Source organism: Mesocricetus auratus, unplaced genomic scaffold, assembly GCF_017639785.1.
Source record: "Mesocricetus auratus isolate SY011 unplaced genomic scaffold, BCM_Maur_2.0 Super-Scaffold_100003, whole genome shotgun sequence".
Classification (NCBI taxonomy): Eukaryota; Metazoa; Chordata; class Mammalia; order Rodentia; family Cricetidae; genus Mesocricetus; species Mesocricetus auratus.
The window spans coordinates 80,493,090-80,499,417 of NW_024429188.1; positions in this window are offsets into that span (position 1 = coordinate 80,493,090).

Consider the following 6,328-nt stretch of genomic DNA (forward strand, 5'->3'; position numbering starts at 1 on the left):
GAAGACTGAGTCGGGGAAGAATAGAGGAAAGCAAGAAAAAAGATACCATAATAGAGGAAGCCACTATAGGTTTAAAGAGAAATCTGGCACTAGTGAAATGTTCAGAGATCTACAAGGATGACTCCATCGAACAATCTAAGCAATAGTGGAGAGGTTACCTTAAATGCCCTTCCCAGATAATGAGATTGATGACTACCTTATATGCCATTATAGAGCCTTCAACCAGTAGCTGATGGAAGCAGAAGCAGACAGCCCCAGCTAAACACTGAACTGAACTCCTGGAATCCAGTTGCAGAGAGGGAGGAGTGATGAGCAAAGGGGTTAAGACCAGGCTGGTGAAATCCACAGAAACAGCTGACCTGAATAAGGGGGAGCTCATGAACCCCAGACTGATACATGGGAAACCAGCATAGGACTGATCCAGACCCTCTGATCGTGGGTGTCAGTTAGGAGGCCTGGGCAGTCTATGGAGCCTCTGGTAGTGGATCAGTATTTATCTCTAGTACACAAATGGAATTTGGGAGCCCATTCTACATAGAGGGATACTCTCTCATCCTAGACACACAGGAGAGGGTCTAGGCCCTGCTGCAAATGATATGACAGACTTTGAAGATCCCCCATGGAAGACCTCACCCTCCCTGGGGAGCACAAAGGGGAACAGTGGGGGAAGGGGAGAGAGAAGGAACTGGGATTGACATGTAAAACAAGTTTGTTTCTAATTTAAATTTAAGAAAAGAAAAATAATAAAAGGGGGATGGGCTGATTACCTTGAAAAGTTTTACAGACTTTTGAAATAGTGCTTATTTTAACCACTTATTCATAGTGCTTATTTTAGCTACTTAGTCATAGAATCATTCAACAAATATTTAATAAATGGCTATGATGTTCCAAACAGAGAACTAGTCCCTGCAGAAACAACACTTATGAGATCCTATAGGATCTCATCTCCTAGAACTGAACCATTTTCCAACCATCACTGTGCAGTATCAGATTTAATGAACTAACAATAATAACTGCAAAATCATTTTCTTATGGGAGCAAGTTTTGCAAAACTACAATCCAATTATAAGAATATGTTTTCTAAAAAGGAGTGCTATTTATCTTACTGCTTATTTATTCTGTACACAGTTTCTAAAAACCAAACATAAAAAATTGAATTATTACAAAATTAAGTATGAGTTTAAATAAACATGGGAAATTTGTTATTTGTTTATATTTGGGGCTGAACTCAAGTTCTTTTTTTGTCCTTCCATTTTTTTTATTTTAAAACACTTTTTTATTATATATTTAAATTAAAAACAAGCTTACTTCCCATGTCAGTCCCAGCTCCCTCTCCCTCCCCTCCAGGCCAGTTCCCCCCCCCCCAACCCCTCCAGCCCCCACTCAATCCCCACTCCATTTCCCAGGGAGGGTAAGTCCCTCCCTGGGGGATCTTTAGAATCTGTCATTTCGTTCCAGGGAGGGCCCAGCCCCCCCCCCCCAAGTGTCCAGATTGAGAGAGCATCCCTCATTGTGAGTTGGGCACCCAAAGTCCATTTGTGTTCCAGGGATAAATGCTGATCTACTACCCAAAGCCCCATAGATTGCCTAGGTCTCCTCACTGACACCCATATTCAGGGGGTCTGAATCAGTCCCATGCTGGCCTCTCAGCCATCAGTCTGGGGTCCAAGATCTCCCACTTGTTCAGTCAGCTGTTTCTCTGGGTTTTACCAGTCCAGTCTTGACCCCTTTGCTCATCACTCCTCCCTCTCTGTCACTAGGTTCCAGAGGTTCATTTCAGTGTTTATCTGTGGGTGTCTGTGTCTGCTTCTGCCTGTCACTGGATGGAAGTTCTAGGATGGTATATAAGATAGTCGTCAAAATCATTATCAGGGAGATGCATTTAAGGTAATCTCTCCACTATTGCTTGGTTTGCCAGTTGGTGTCTGTAAAGGGAAACCTTTTCCTTGTGAGAAGCCTTCCCACCAGCCTGGTTCTAGAGCTGCAACAGTCCCAAATAAACACACAGGAGGCTATATTAATTATGAAGCTATTGTCCTTGCTTGTTTCTTACTGGCTAGCTCTGACTTAAGTAATTACCCCATAATTGTTAATCTAAGTATTTCTCTTACCAGAGAATAGTTTCGGGCTTCCTACCCCATGGCGTTACATCTTGACTCTCTGTGTTTCTCCTTCCCAGAGTTCTCCTGGACTCCTAGTCCCACCTATCTTGGTTCCCTATTGGCCCAACAGTGCTTTATTGACATATACATAGGACTTCCCCCATCAGGTGTCATCCTTGTAGATCTCTGGAAATCTCACTAGTGCCAGATGTCCCCTAAAACCTAGAATGACTCCCTCTATTATGGTATCTTTCATCCTGCTCTCCTCTATTCCCCCAACTCAAACTTCCTGCTCCCCCATGTCCTCCCCTCCCCTCCTCTTCTCCCCCACTGTTTTTCCTGGCTTCCTCTCCCCTCCCCAACATGCTCCCAATCTGCTCAGGAGATCTTGCCTCATTGCCTCCATGGGATACCATGCATATATCTCTTAGGGTACTTCCTGTTTCCCTGACACTCCGGCAGTGGGATTGTAGACTGGCACTCCCCTGATTCATGACTAAATCCATATATGAGTGAGTACATACCATGTTGGTCTTTTTGTGTCTGGGTTACCTTAGTCAAGATGGTTTCTTCTAGTACCATCCATTTGTCTGAAAATTTCAAGATTCCATTGGGTTTTTTTCCCGCCAAGTAGTACTCCATTGTGTAAATGTACCACATTTTCCCTATCCACTCTTCAGTTGAGGGGCATCTAGGTTGCTTTCAGGTTCTTGCTATTACAAATAGTGCTGCTATAAACATAGTGGAACAGACATCCTTGTTGTATGAATGTGCATATTTTGGGTCTTATGGTAGACTGATTCCCATTTTCCTGAGGAATCTCCATACAGATTTCCAAAGTTGGTGTACGAATTGGCATTCCCACCAGCAGTGTAGGAGGGTTCTGACATGGGTGAGATGGTATCTCAGAGTTGTTTTGATTTCCATTTCCCTTATGACTAAGGATGTTGAGCACTTTTGCAAGTGCCTCTCAGCCATTTTAGACTCCTCTATTGAAAATTCTCTATTTAGTTCTGTTGTCCACTTTTTAATTGGATCCTTTGGTGTTTTGGAGAATTGCTTCTTGAGTTCTTTATAAATTTTGGAGATCAGCCCTCTGCCAGATGTGGGGTTAGTGAATATTTTTTCCCATTCTTTGGGCTGCCTTTTTATCTTGCTGACTGTGTCCTTTGCTGTGCAGAAGCTTCTCAGTTTCAGGAGGTCCCATTTATTAATTGTCGATTTCAGTGTCTATGCTACTGGTGTTAGGTTCAAGAAGCGGTCTCCTGTACCGATTCATTCAAGGGTGACTCCCAGTTTTTCTTCTAAGAGGTTCAGTATGACTGGATTTAAGTTTTGTGCATGGTGATAGACATGGATCTATTTGCAGTGCTCCACATGCCAACATCCAGTTATGCCAGCACCATTTGTTGAAGATACCTTCTTTTTTCCATTGTATAATTTTAGCTTCTTTGTCGAAAGCAAGTATTCATATATGTGTGGATTAATATCAGGGTTTTCAATTCTTGAACTCTGGTTCTAACACATGCCATGGAAATGCCCTGCCACTGAGCTATAGCCCCAAACCAGTAGCACAGTTTTTTAAAGTCTCTCTAGTATAGCCATAGAATTATATAACTATTGCCACTTACTCCAGAATATTTTGTTTTCCTCAAAAAGTACTTCATACTCCCTCCCAGCATTCAAGAGTTAGGGGACTTTGGACCAACCTGGACTGCATACTGAAACCAGCTCACTGCAAAAAAAGAAAAAAGAAGGTGAAGGCATCCCATATTCATTGCCAGATATTCAATGTGTTTTTTTCTAACACTCAGCTCAAGCCTCAGTAACTACTACTCTATTTTCTATCTCCACATATTTTCATATTCATAAAAGTATGCAACATACACCTTTTTCCCTAGTACTAGGGTTGGAGCCTAGGACTTTGTCTATGCTAGGCAAGCACTCTTTCACTGAGCTACACCTAGCACCAGTGTGTGGCATTTTTTGACAAGTCTTTCAAACTTATTATGAGGCTATATACACTATATATACTGTGTACTATTATAAACATTTCTGTAAGCTCTACAAAGAATCAGCTGTATTATAACCTCATTTTAATAATGATAAAACTGAAAATGGGGCTAACAGGTTGAAGAACTTGAGCAATCTCTCAGTGACTCCACAGAAGAACTAGGGATTATAGTTCAAGTGACTTGGTAACAGAGTCCATACTTTTTTTAGTTGCACAAAACTAATATTAGCCAAATCATGACAACAAGCATGGTGACACGAGTTTTTAATCCTAGAACTTGCGGGGTAGAGGCAGGAAGATCAAGATTTCAAGGTGATCTTGGCAATAGCAAATTCGAGGTCAACTGGGGTACACATGAATCTGTCTCAAAAAGAAAAAATATTCCTTAGAGGTGAGTCAGCAGGTAAGAGGACAGATATTGTGCCACACATCTATAAACACAACACTCAGATTGCAAGATAGGAAGTAGAGATGGGGGAATTGCCCGCGAAGTCACAAGCCAGTTATTCTGGAATACACAGCACAGCAGAAACAAGAGAGATGTTGTCTCATCAAGGTGGAAAGGGGAACCAACTCCTGAAAACTGAAATTGGTCTCTTACCTCCACACACATGGCTGCACTTTCCAACAGCATCACACGCTCACACATACACACACAATAAATAATAATATATGCTTTTAAGAGAATTAAAAAACTCAACAGCAAAAATACCCAAAGCATTGCCACCAAAGCTAAAGAGGGTGAGTCTAATAGTCATAATGCATTCTATTATATTTATTGCTCTGGCTTTGACACAAAAAGAGAAATTGATCAGTTATCTTTTAACAAAGTATTTACATTTGTTACAGAATTATTCAATATAACATGTGCCATAAGGTCTAATCTATTAATAAGCACCCCAGCCAGGCATAGCTCTTTGAGGTAGGGGTAGAATGCACAGTGTTTTGACATTTATGTTAGTGTCTACAATAGTTCATCAGTTACTTTCCGCATGAATGTGCTTTTCTCTCCCAATGGTAACTTGAGCCATCCTTGTGAGAGGGCTTCTTCTCCAGCTCTTCTTCAGCCAGGGACAAATAGTCAAGCTGTATGTAAGAGTAGAGTGGCCATATACAGCACAGAATTAGGAAAAAGTGACCAAAATGTTATGTAATCTTGGACGTAAAAAACCTTGATATATTCATCTTGGGTATGTGGATTGAGTGTGCAACTGGCCCTATCACTCATATTTATCCCCTGAAAGTTTTGTGCATATGCAAATCTTATGTTGATCTTAAATGTGATTTAATATTCCTATCCTACTACTCTTCATTTAGATGTATTATTGCATAGGTAAAATTAGGCAAACCTACTATTGACCTGATGATATATAATGACTGCCATAGAAAGTAGGCATCACTTAATGTTTGTACTGATAAAGTATAGTGACAAGAACTGGTACTTGTAATCGTAATTCATGTACAATCTTGCACATATACACACTGTAATTACCAAGAAATACAGGGTTCAGAGAACTAGATGACTGATACAAAGGAAATAAGATGTATGATAGTTCTGAGACAGCACACATGATTTTATAGATTGAAAATAATATTCCTTATAGCAAGAAAAATGAAAAAGAAGACTAGAGAGACAGCTCAGCAATTAAGAGCACTTGCTGCTCTTGAATAAGACCTGTGTTTGGTTCCTAGTACCCACATGGTGGCTTACAACCATCTGTACAAACAGACCAAGGATATCCCATTCCCTCATTTGACTTTAGTAAGAACTTCACACATAAGATGCACATACATTCATGCAGAAAACCTTCTCATGAACATAAAATAAAAATAAATCTTGATTATAAAGAAAAACTAAAAAAATCACAATAATAAAAAATCTATGTGAAGTCCATTGTAAAGACAGATTTCTGGATCTTCAAGCTTAAATGCAATGATATCAAAGAAAGAGCCTTTGGGAATTACAGAATTTTAACATAATTAATGGGGAAGCTTTATGCAGAGCATCTTAGATAATTGTGCCTCTGGGAACCAGCTCTTACACACTGCTTTAGTCTCAGCACAAATTTTGCTTCTGTCTTTTATTTGTTGCTTGATTTTTGCTCAAAATAAGTAGAATGGTAAAACTACTATATCTAGAAGTCAAATTATTAGTATGTTTCATCTAGTAGTATGTTATGTTTCTGTATTGCCTTCCCCAAATTAACCAAAG